We start from the raw sequence: 13521 nt of genomic DNA, 5'->3' as shown, positions 1-13521 counted from the left end.
GCTAAAAATCCCAGCACCGATCCAATGTTGTTCGGTTTGGTGAAATTTACCCGATAAGCACATTTGATCTCGCTCTTCATCGTATTGTTGTTGGCTCGAATAATCAACGGATACTCTTCATCTTTGCCGACATGTTTCTTTTTCGCAACATTATTGGATTGGTCCAATTGTAAAATTGATTGTTTCAGGTACGTGTCTATATCATGCAGTTCGTACGATTCTTCGGGAACGGTAATCTCCTTATCATCAAAGTAGAATTTATTTTTCGAAAAATTTACATTCGGTGTCGTGTAATAGGTTTCAAAATCTGTTAGACCGAGCTCGTAATTGCCATCGCTCAAATCTACGGTGGGAAAGTAGCCTTCCGGATGCTACTCTTGCCGGTGAGCGTAAATGTCAGTGACATGTTTGAATAAATACTGAGTTCAAACAGTGCAACGCCAGTCTTTAAATTGATCGTCAACCGTTTGTAGAAAGCGCAGACACAGTTGTCCACAATTGCTCTGATCGTATTGTTGATAAGATATGCGATTGTACTCGATTTGCATCACGTTGTTCTTTAGATACAGCATAAATTCTCTCAGTGGTCAAAGATTGCCATAACTGTCGAATGGCTCGATCTCCCTTTTTCGCGTATGCCACCCAGTGAGTACCCGGTCCCTCAGCGTTATCCAAATTCACGATACCACTCTCGTTTCAATACACTCCCCCTGTCAGTAAGGTAGTACGCATGAAAATACTTCTAAAATACGGAATGCGCATACGCTTTGCAAGTTGTTGCAGTTGTACGTTGGTAGTTATATCCTTGGGAATTTTTAGTGTTTTCTTGACATTTTTTTTTTACTCGAGACTCCATGCCCGCGTTTGTATGAAGCCAGATAAAGTATGTGACCTTCCATGGCGCAATTGTGTCGTTTCAGTTCTTCCAGCTGACGCCGCGCGGGTTTGTTACCGTTCACGGTGTTTGCGACTCCCGCCGCTCCGAACGAACCGAGAACTCCCAACAACGGTAGAATCGGCAAGATACCACCGTGTTTCGCTACCGGAAGTATCTGTTTTTTCGGATCCGCTCTTTTCTTCGTCTTCGTCTTCATTTTCAAACCCATTCCGAGCTTCCGCTTGGTCTTCATGGCCACCAAGACGGCTGTAGCTGCAGCTCTTTCGCAGAGAGTCGAGTCTTTCGCGATGACACGTCCTAGCGCTCTCTTGGCGAGTATCTTGTCCGCCACGTGTCTCTCGGTGAGATCGTTGCTCCGAGAATAAGCTATGTCGTGTTCGTGACATGCTGCGTCCTTTTTCTTCTTGTAGTGCCACACGCTTAATGTAGCATGTAGGCGTTCACGTGTTCATTGACATCATGACGTTCATATCCTCGATTTGGCTAAAATTTTACGTACGTGCAGTGCTTAAAAAGAAACTCTTATGGACCAAGCCGTAGGACGCGCTTCTCAAGCGTCTTTGAGAAAAAGCGATTTGAATATTTGCGTGCATCACTAGTAGCTTGACAGTGCACGAATCTCCAACCGAAAGTGTGGCGCAGCGGGCACGGCGCCGCGGCGCCTGCTTTATAAGCGTGAGATCGCTTTTTTTTTTTTTTCAAAGAGAGTGAGAGAGAAAGAGAGATGTTTACTGTTATGATCGGGTCGTATATCCTTTGTTGAACCAAAGGGAGACAAAGCGCCAGCTGCTCGACGGTTTAGGGACTCCAAAGCAAGTGTCATTCCACAGTTCATAGTTAGCTTTCGGAATAGCAACACGACAGCAAAATGGAGTCAGTGCCCGGTTCGTCAACAACACCGGACAGTGAAGTGTACGATAATTCGCTGCATAATGATGTAGCGAAAACACGGTTAAAAGATGCAGTGGTGTATTTCGAACAGCTTCTTCTCGAAAGTGACCTTATCGCGACGGAATCGTCTTCTTCAATTTCTCAAGAAGCAATGTTAATCGGAGAAGAACTGTACCATGGTGCTGTCGAAATGCTTGATGAAAAAAAGCTAATAACGGATGAAGAGCTTATTTTACTGCACGAGATTGACGAAGAGAATGTTTTCCACGAGGTTGATGAGGATGACGAGAATTTTGTAGTGGAGGAGGAAAAGAAGAAGGCGGCGGAATATATTGATCTCGAGTACAAAATCAAAGTCGTGAATATCGCAAAGCAACATCCTAAATAGAGTTTAAGAACCTACAAAAAAAGGTTGTTCACGTTCGAAACCTACAGAACTTGAAAAGATGGGAAGAAGATATTAAACATGGAGGAACAAAGATCGATAAATATTCTACCATCGATTCTTGGACCTATGATCGTTTTGTCGAGGCTCGAGAGAACAGCAATTCACTACGAGAAATTTGCAGCAATGGGCTTTATCTGCAGCAAGTCAATTCACCAACTTCAAGTTTAAAGGAGATTGGTACAATTCGGTTTTAACCGACTTTTGACAGTATATTCTGATAGATCATGGCATACTTTCTTTGTAAATTTTTTGAATTTTTGCGATATCTTCAAAATTGAAGAAAATATAGTACACGAAAATGCTGTGACGTCATAGTGTCGCTGCAAAATCTTTTGAAGTTGCCGTCATCAAAGAAACTTTAGCAAGCTATAACTTTCTCAAATTTAGTTTTTTTTTAATTCAAAAAGTACTAAAAATTGGCTTAGATTCTCTACATTAATTATGGATACCGCTTAATAAAAAAATTTACGTTAGAACCGAATTGCTAATCCGCTCCAGCACCCCGACGCCTCATCTCCGACGAGCTCTTTGGCTTACCCCGAACCTGTCTGACGTCATTCGCGTACTGGGTCGGTTGCTGCTGGTATCAGTATCAGCCGCCTAACACTTCGCGTCGCTCACATCAACGCGCGTTTACTATATATATTGCCCTACTTTACACTGGTTAAAGATCTTATAGCCTAACATCAACTTGATATTCTGGCGATCGGAGAGACTTAGCTGCGAGACGTGATCGACCCTAAATTTATATATTAATAACTCTCTCTCTTTCTCCAGATTGACCTTGGTGCCCCTCCTCCTAGCACACTCGTGGATATCGTCGCTGTCTCTCTTCGCCTGACACACAGATGCGTAGCTGTATTTACCGTACCTGCGTTTACCATCCTCCTCGCTCACCTGTCTCCAATATGCATTACATTGAATCGCGCTTGTCTCACATTGCGTGCAGCGCCGACGAGATTGTGTGTATGGGCGACTTCAACATCGACATGCTCCGCCCCAACGAACTTAACGCTCGACTGTTATGCGACATAGCATCGAACCTCTCTCTTCGACAACTCATAGAGTTGCCAACGCGTCTTACACAGAACACATCATCCATTCTTGATTTTATCACGATCTCGCATAGTGTGGAGGTGGTCGACTATGGAGTCGGAGAGAAACTCGATATCAGCGATCATTTCATGGTCTGGGCGATTCTGAAGATAGCTCGATCTTGTCACAAGGCCCGCATTACCCTCTCTCGCAACATCCACGCCATTCCGACATTTCCTCTGAGTTACTCAAGACTGACTGGTCACCTGTGTTCGGCGCGGCGCATGTTGATGAGATGGTCGCTTATTTCACATCCTCCATAATGTCCGTGTTTAATCGTATCTCGCTCCGCTGACTCTTAAGAGCGCGTCACGTCCGCCGGCTCCGTGGCTCAACACCGCCGTCAGAAAACTAATATCTCTGAAGCGTCGTGCCCTTTTTCGTTATAGGCACACTCGGTTCGAACACGACTGGCATCGTTATAAGCAACTTCGTAACGAGGTAAACTATGCCATACGCCGTGAAAAGGAGGCTTATCTTACAAATTCTCTTTCATTTAACTCTCCTCGTCAATTCTGGAGAAATCTCTCAGTACTTGGAGGAACAGCATCTCCCTCGCATACCTTACCCTCCCATCTCCTTGATTCTTGTTGTGTAGGGGGCTGGGGTTCAGAAATGAATCACTAGCAGGATACTAATACGTCCGTTTATTGCTAGCTCCGTATTGCTTCTGGTCGGAGCACCGGAACAAGGAGAGGGCCGGAGCACCGGCTCCGATTCGCGGTTCTCGCACGCCTCACCGGTACTTGTCGCGCCCGCTCGCGACTACGCCAAGCACTTCGTTGTGGTTATCGCGACCGCGCGCGATTCATGACATTTTTGGAATCGCACAACATAACAATCCTAAACTTATAAATGATCATTTTCTTGATTCTCTTCCCTCCTCCTCCTGCTTTCCTCAATGTCTCGAACCTCTTCTCCATATTTTGAATTACTCCCTCTCCTCTCATACTTTTCCTTTCTCATGGAAACACGTAGTTGTTCTCCCCATTCCCAAAATCTCGCGACCCCTCCACTTTCTCCTCTCTTCGCCCCATCTCTCTTCCCTCATTTCTCTCCAAACTCCTTGAGCGCATATGTTTCTTGCAACTATACGCATTTGTCAACAAAGCAAAGATAATTCCGGAGTGTCAGTTCGGTTTTCGTGGCATGCATAGCACCACGACTGAATTTCTCCACCTCTCCGACTCCGTCCTGTGGGGTTTCGACTCAGGGTGCCTCACTGCATTAATTACTTTAGATTTCACGAAGGCATTTGATACGATCAACCCTTATCTTTTTCTGGCTAAGCTCAAGTACTATGGCTTATCTCCTTCAACCTTGTCCTTTATACAATCGTTCCTAACAAATCGCTTGCAGCGCGTCCTTTTATATGATCCCTTGCCTATTTTCTCCCCTTCTCGCGCTGTTCTCTCAGGCATACCTCAGAGTTCCGTGCTCGGTCCTTTACTATTCATAATTTTCATCGCTGATCTGTCCTCCACTCCTTTTTTCGCCGAACTTCTTAAATATGCCAACGACGTGATTTTTCGCAAATTATTCCGTCTATCTGATGTCTCTTCTACCATTGCTGCATTAAACAGCGACCTTAAAGTGGTAGTTAAATGGGCATCCTTCAATGGACTGCATATTAACCCTTCCAAATCCTCGCTTCTTATTGCCGGTTCTTCAGTGCTGTTATCTCAGCTTCAATCTTAATCTTTCGACCTTTATCTAAACTTCGTACCCATACCTCTATCATCCTCAATTTACATACTCGACGTTCACATCGACTCTTCCTGGTCGTTTAAACAGCACGTGGACGTAAAATGTCGAGCTGCCTTCGCTCGGCTTCGTCTTCTATATCCTTTCCGGCACATCCTCTCCACTTCTCAAAAGCTTCATATATCCCAATCGCTTGTCATCTCACTTTTTAACTACACCGACGTCGTTTATATTCCAGCACTTAACCAGCAACTGTTAAATCGTATCCAATATATTCAAAATTCATGTCTCCGCTTCTCCTAAAGTGTCCAAAAATTTGACCATATATCCCTACTTTATTCTAACTCCCGTAGGGTAAAAATCCAACAACGTTTTGCGCTTCACCTCTGCTGCCTGGTTTTCCGTCTTCTTTACTCTAATACTCCTCCTTACCTTTGACGTCTCTTGCATCTGAACTCCGAGCTCCATGCCGTTAACGCCCCAAATACTCGTTACCCCGACCTTCTTTTCTTTCCATCGTATCACTGCCAAGTTTCGCGCTTCTTTCTCCTACTGTGCAGTCAAATATTTCAATGACCTTCCCTCTACCATAAGATCCTTAACCTCTTTGTCTTCTTTTCGTACAGCTACATCCACCTTCATTTCATCGACTGCACTTCCTGTCAGAAATGCATCTCAACCTGCGCATCACTGATTGCTTGCATAGTATGTCGTGTCTGCTAATGCGCACACATGCGAGTGTGTGTGCGTGCGTATATGTCTATGTGTTACTGTGTGTGTTATGACGACGACGAGTCCTCTCGGTCTCGCCCGCCGAGAAGGAGCGCGCCGTCAATTTCTCGAAATTTCAAAAATCTATATTTCACTGCAAGCTGAAAGTGTTAAAGGCTGTTAGTCACGTATGGTAGCTCGACCAGATGTAATTTCCGGCGCTCGATATGGGCGCCAGGTGCGATTACTCGCACCACGTTACGCGAAATCCAAGCCAATTATCTCAGGCGTGAGTTCGATAGGCGATCGCAGTTAGATCTTGGGGAGGAGGAGAGGGAGCGCAGCGCAATCAACACAAATAATGTAACAAGTGCAATATATTCTTAATTAGAATGGAAGGCATGATAATGGAAATAGAGAATATAAGAACAAATAATATCCCGGTTCGAATAGAGTCGATTACGGTGCCCGCAAAGAAATCGAATAGAAAACATAAACATAACCGAATCGGTTCCGGTCGCAATACGTCCCGCCACGAATTTCGCGGTAACGGAAAAATGTCTGAGTAATACAAAAGATACCTTGACGCGTGATAGAGTTCTTCCGTAGCCCTCGGCAGGGAAACAGGTAGATTGTATAATGGAAGGAAGGGGTGTCGGAAAAGAGTGTTGTGAGAATGAGTAAGGGTGGAGGGTAAAAAGAAGGAGTAAAAGAGGCTGAAAGGAGGTAGAGTGAGTGGAGGTAAGGGTGAGAATGAGGAGGGATGCTAGGAATCCGTTGGAGAAGAAGAGGCCTGGAAGGAAGAGGTTAGGATAATGGTGTGATTTTGGAGGGAGGATGCAGACAGAGGAGTAGGTCCAAGACGGGAGAAGACGGAAGAGAAAGTAAAGAAAAGGAAGATGGAGGTGCACCAAGGAGGCTTGCTTGCCGGGCCTGACGGCGCGTGGAGGCGCCGGAACGGCCGTGAGGGTGAGCATGCTCGGAGGGACGAGAGGAGACCAGGGAACCGGCTAGTCGGCAGCACATGTTACAAGACGAGGGAGTCGAGTGAGATGACAACATGGAGTATCGATCGGGCGATCGATCGATCGAACGCGAGACGGAGGGATTGCTGATAGTGGCGCGGCTGGTGAGGAAAGGAGCTGTGAGTCGGCGCGACGGATCGATCGATCAAACGATGGAGGCAAGTCGAGGGCTGTGGAGAGTAGGACGGGTAGCCGGCCACGTGGACGGGGGAGAGAGAGAGGAAGAGAAAGCGAAGGAGGAGGGATCGAATAAGGAGAGGAGAAGCCGAGCGCGCGTGAACTGAGAAATTGGCCGACGCATGGCAAAAAGACGGAGAGAGGTGGCCGGGGGGGAGAAGGGAGAGAGGGGAGCATGGAGAGTGAGAAGTGTGGAGCGAAGAGGGGCGAAAAGAGAACGTGGAGAGCGAAGAACGGTGAAAGGATAGAGGAGGAAAAGGACCGAACGGAGGGCAAAGAGAGGAGAGCGGAAAGGTGAGAGTGGAGAGAGGGGAGTAGAAACGAGCGGGAGGAGGGAAGAGAGGCAGGCAAGCGAGGAGGGGGAAGGGAAAGTGGTGAGGTAGGATGAGGCGAAGAACAGGAGGGCAGCTTTGGCGGGGTGAGTGGAGGAGAACCGAAACGGCGCCGGGGGTCAGATGCCGAGCGGGGTGGCACTACGGCGAGACGTCGAGGCGGCGGTTAAAGACGAAAGGTGTATTACTCGAGAAAGCTGGTCTGGTGGTCTGTTTGGGTAAAATAAGAGGGGGTTTCTTTAAGGAAAGGGAGTAAGGAGGGGGTTAAGATTGTGGGTTGTAAGGAGAGGTTTGACAAAGTTTTGTGTGCAGAATGGGAGCAGGACAAGGAGATGGCAGGATGCGGAGAGGAGCTGGATAGGAAGCGAAGGAGGCAATAGGAGAGGCGTCTGAAAAGAAGAGAGCCCAGTTAAAGTGCAGAGAGCCTGTCGTGCGAGGAAATGGCGGACAGAAGTAGGGCGGAAAAGAGGGAAATGAGAGGGTGGGGAGTTTAAAGCGTGGAAGGGAGGGAGGTAATGTAGTGTGTATAGGGCCGCGATGGTCAGGCCGGGTTAGGAAGGTGTATGTTTTGTAAAGGGTTGAGTACGTCTCTGAAAAACGCCAGTAAGAGGATGTGTAAAAATTTGTGTAAAATTTGTTGTGAGGGAGAAGGTTTGTCATGCAAGGAAGGAGACGATGACGCCAGAGAGTGGAGACGGAACGAGGAGAGGGAGGAATGGGGAATGAGATCAGGGTAGAGGGCGAGAAGGGGAGGGAGGAAAGAGTGTAAAGGGCCGTAATGGTCAGGTTTGGTTAGGAAGGTGTATGTTTTGTAAAGGGTTAAATACGTCCTTAAAAAACGCCAGTTTAGGTTAAAAGAATGTGTAAAAATTTGTGTAAAACTTGTTGTAATAGTTTGGGTACGTTTCTTATAAAAACGCCTTGCAAACCCTGCGGGGACAAGCAATAGTATATTGTGCACCAAGGGGCGAAAGTAGCGTTTTTCAGACAAGCGTGAAATTTGCCGCCCGAGCCGAAGGCGAGGGCGGCAAATCACACGAGTCTGAAAAAACTTTCGCCCCGAGGTGCACACAATATTTTTCACAATATCTTTACGGAAAGATCGACCTCCATGCCTAGAGAGAGGCGAGAGTGGCTATTTCACTCCAGGACGGCATAGCGGGACGAAAGTAACCACTTTCCTCCCTAGGACGGAAAGTGATCACTTTTGAAAAATCAGTAAAATGTACAGTCGTAGGCAAATGACATTCGTTGTCTAAAGTGCTTTCATTGTACTCATTATTTGTCACTCAAAACTGTGGTGTCGATGTATTTAATGTAGCTACCGGATTTGATGATATGTGCAAAATCGTTATCGATTTCAATGGTATACAGTTGCCTAAATCAATGTCTTTCATTTCAGAATGAATAAGTAATTTTTTATATGCAGCTTTAAACTGTCTGACTGTCGGGTTATTGTTGCAGCCGTCTTGACTGCGAATGCAACCAAAGAATAACTTAAAACAACCTAGCTTCCGAAGCGCGGATCTAGCTCGCGGCTGGTCGGGGTTCGAAGTAGGCGCGGAGGAAGACACAAGACTCGGTCGAAATATAAAACAACGTAACAGAATTTATTCAATTAATCGTGAATACATTGAGGTGATCGTGGAGGCGGTGGATATGTACAACAGATCGCGGATGCGGTTACGATAGCGGCGGTATACAGAGATCGCGGAGTAGACAGATATGTACAACAAATCGCGGACGTGGTTACGATAGCGGTGGTATACAGAGATCGCGGAGTAGACAGATATGTACAATAGATCGCGGACGCGGTTACGATAGCGGCGGTGTACGGAGATCGCGGAGTAGACAGATATGTATACAATAGATCGCGGACGCGGTTACGATGGCGGCGATACAGAAATCGCAGAGTTCGCGGACGCTGTTATAGCGACGATATACAGAGATCGCGGAGTTTGCGGGTCGGCGGGCGCGCGGGCTCGCGGAGATACGGTGTGCGATCGCGGCGTGGGTTGACGCGGTATCGCAAGCTCGGACAGCGGCGGCGGTAATCGCACGCGGCGCTGGAGCGCGATTAGACGCGATATCGAGCGGCTAAGACCCTTAGCGGAGATAGGGAAGTACTCTCTATCTCCTGGCGCATCGATTCGTGTAGGCGGGAGGCGGCACCGGGTGGCCAAGACCTTTAGCGAGTAAGAGAAGAACTCTCTTACCCTGGTTCACTCCGGTGTCACAGATGTTCGGATGGAAGATCAAGTCAACCGCCTAGATACTTCACTCGGCACAGGCAGAGAGAGTTCTCTACCTCCTGGTTGTTCGACTGTGGGATTTCGGGATCCGTGAGCAGCGGAGAATCGGTCGGATCGGTTGCTGGCTCACGGCGGAATCTACAAGTTAGCGACAATTGCTTGGTTCATATACACCCGTGATGGTGTGTCGGCGTGGCGGGGGTATACGCGACGGCAATCGCGCGCGCCGGGATGGAGCGGCGGAGCGTTCGGGAAGTACGGCGTCCCGACGCCGCGATTGCGTTCGGTGGCTTTCGGCCGTTTTCGACACCGCTCGGCGCTCCGAGTCGGTTGCCGCGATAAGTTCGTTCGCGGACTGATACGCGAGATGATTCGATTAAAAAAGGACACATCGTGCCTTGTCTCGCCCGGCGGGTGTTCGGCCGGGCGGCATCCGACTGATGCTCGCCGGGAATAATGCGTTTCGGGGCGCATCGTTACAAACTCATTATGATCTTGACTTAGTTTACAGGTAGGTATGTATTTCAAAATATCTTTCGATACAATCAAATTGTTATAAAGGCTTTTGTTATAAAGACTTTTAAGCTATTAATGCATGTTAAAAACCCGATAAAACTGTCTTTTTTCTACCATTAATTAAGAATTGCCCATTTTTGCATTCCCGCAGTTTTGAAATATACTCGAAACATTCATCAAGTTTTTTGAAAACGTATTCTTTATTGCCTTCATGTAGTGCTTGTTTGAATTTAAATTGTTTAATACTTCTGGTATTTAGGATATCAAATATATCATTAATCAATCTAGTTGCTCTGATGGTTGGTGCACAACCTGCAAATTCGGTAAGCTGCAAATCTGAATCACATATCTCAAATGCATCTGCTAAATGTTTGTGAAGCGAGCTTTACTTTCATTTTTTGTTTTTGAAATAAAATATGTTGTCTTTTAAGTTTGTTACCTAAATGTAACTTCTCCTGTTCCTGTAAATTGTTGAGCTTAACAAAATATCTCCATTGTATGAGATTATCTTCATCATCGACCATTGATGAATATTCTGCAAGACAATTGCGAAATAGCTTTAATGCGTGACGGGGATCGATGAACACCACAACGGGTTCTTCAAAGATGGGGTGCTTAAAATGAGTCTGAAAGGAATTTACATTTAAGTCACATCCTAACTTTTTACACATGCTAATATTTGATGGCGCGCCATCAAAAGTGACACTTACAACATTCATCCCATGATCATAAAGTAATCTCAGTGCTCAAAGAACAAGATTATATTTCTGTTCTGCACCAATAGTGCTAACAAGAAAAAATCCAATGGAAATCTTCCAAGACTCGTTAATATAATTCAAAAGGAAAACTAATGCTTCTTTAGCTATTTCTGTCTTGTTACATTCAATGTTAGGACCCATATCAACGTAGCCACTGAATTTGCTACCGTCATATTCAACATGCTGCCTTATTGCTACTTCGTCGAATATCAATGCACCAAATAAAGGATATGATACAGCTTTAGCACGATCTGCTATTGACTTTAAAGCTTCAGTGTGAAAACCGGGCTTGACATTAATTGACATGTACCATTTACTGAGTGTTTTCGGATGGGGTAAACAAGTGTCAAATTTTGAGCGGACGTACATATATGCTCGCGGTGAGTAAAAATGAAGAGTTAATGCGAAATTTTTTAATTTGGAGCTATATTTTTTCTTTAACGGTGCCTTCTCACTTTTAGCCAACTGACGTTTTAATAAATGTTGATTAAAAGTTCCTAAATTTTCTAAGACATTCAAGTGCTCGGCAGAAAGAAAATTCTTCTTACGTAACGCTACTAATACGTTATGCATCCGCGCAATTCGTTTATTTTTTCTTCTCACAGCTTGTTGGAGAACTTTGATTTTTTGTACATCACTCTTGTATTTTCTAAAACAGTCTTCAGGAAAACTTTCCGAGGAGAATTCTCGGAGAACGATGGTGACACAGATGTACCTACTGTGGCTTGTTTTAGAGTAGTTGCCATGAAACATACCCTTTCGGATGTTACCTCAATTTCTACACAATAAATAAAAATGATTAACTTCTATAGTGCATAAACCATCTTGACAAAAATTGTATTCATATATTTAACATATAATAAAATTATAGATGTAATAGAATCTTTTTTAAATACTAAGTACTAAGTAATACAAAGATTTCGTCTACCACTTGTTACTTAGATTTTTTTAAGGTATAATACTACCACTTTTTTTTTTAGGTAACAACATATACACTACTATGCGTGTACTTGGCGCCTTTCTTTACCTTTTTTTTAAAAAAGGTAATTTTGTACAGATATCATGCCTTTTTGTAGTATTACGCATTGTATAAACAGTATGTACAGGGTGTTATTTCGAGGTATAATACTACCACTTTGTTTTTTTCGAGGTAACAACATAATACATATATACTACTATGCGTGTACTTGGCGCATTTTTTTACCTTTTTTTACCTTTTTTTTGAAAAAGGTCATATAAGACGTCGGCGTTAGAAGTAGATAGAATAAGAAGTATCTTAATAAAAAATTTTCACATTTGGACTTTGCATCGAAATATCTCCGCTCGTAGGGCACGGAGCGGAATATTATAAGAGAAACCCCCCCCTAATTGGACCCCAAGCTATCGATCAAGCCTACTTAGAACTTGATCCGTTCACTCGTTATTGAGATCTCAACATCTCGGTACTCGCAACCCGTCGCGTCGCGTAAAAAAGTCACGGTCGGTCTCGCTCCGCGTGTACTTGGCGCGAGACTACCGTGTCTCTTGATTCTGCCGCTAGGGAATTTTTAAGTCGATTCTTATGAATCAAGCTTGAATTCGATGTCTAGGTGTCCCAGGTTGCCGATGACGAGGTCCACATAGTGCGTTTCATAGTTTTCGGTATCCAGGTGTATTAATACCTTGAATTCGATGTCCACGTGTTCCAGGTTGCCGATGACGGGTTCCAGATAGTGCGCTCTATAGTTTTTGGTGTCCAGGTGTAATAATACGTTGAATTCGATGTCTAGGTGTCCCACGTTGCCGATGACGAGGTCCACATAGTGCGCTCCGTAGTTTTCGGTGTCTCCGTGTATTAATACCTCGAATTCGATATCTACGTGTCCTACATTCAGATTTAAAGTTATTAATACACCTAAACACCGAAAACTACGAAGCACACTATGTGGACTTTGTCATCGGCAACCTGGGACATGTGGACATCGAATTCAAGGTATTAATACACGTAGACACCGAAAACTACGAAGCGCACTATGTGGACCTCGTCATCGGCAACCTGGGACACCTAGACATCGAATTCAACGTACGATTACACCTGGACACCGAAAACTATGAAGCGCACTATCTGGACCTCGTCATCGGCAACCTGGGACATGTGGACATCGAATTCAAGGTATTAATACACGTAGACACCGAAAACTACGAAGCGCACTATGTGGACCTCGTCATCGGCAACCTGGGACACCTAGACATCGAATTCAACGTACGATTACACCTGGACACCGAAAACTATGAAGCGCACTATCTGGACCTCGTCATCGGCAACCTAGGACATGTGGACATCGAATTCAAGGTATTAATACACGTAGACACCGAAAACTACGAAGCGCACTATGTGGACCTCGTCATCGGCAACCTGGGACACATAGACATCGAATTCAACGTACGATTACACCTGGACACCGAAAACTATGAAGCGCACTATCTGGACCTCGTCATCGGCAACCTGGGACATGTGGACATCGAATTCAAGGTATTAATACACGTAGACACCGAAAACTACGAAGCGCACTATGTGGACCTCGTCATCGGCAACCTGGGACACCTAGACATCGAATTCAACGTACGATTACACCTGGACACCGAAAACTATGAAGCGCACTATCTGGACCTCGTCATCGGCAACCTGGGACACGTAGACATCGAATTCAACGTATTATTACACCTGGACACCG

At 45.3% G+C, this 13521-nt stretch overlaps 1 pseudogene; it reads right to left on the bottom strand.

The window, feature by feature from the left end:
* Positions 1-10328: 10328 nt before the first annotated feature.
* Positions 10329-11622, bottom strand: LOC139817859 (uncharacterized; annotated as a pseudogene).
* Positions 11623-13521: the final 1899 nt, after the last annotated feature.

The sequence above is a fragment of the Temnothorax longispinosus genome, chromosome 8, assembly GCF_030848805.1.
Source record: "Temnothorax longispinosus isolate EJ_2023e chromosome 8, Tlon_JGU_v1, whole genome shotgun sequence".
Lineage (NCBI taxonomy): Eukaryota > Metazoa > Arthropoda > Insecta > Hymenoptera > Formicidae > Temnothorax > Temnothorax longispinosus.
This window is presented reverse-complemented; position numbering and strand designations above follow the sequence as displayed.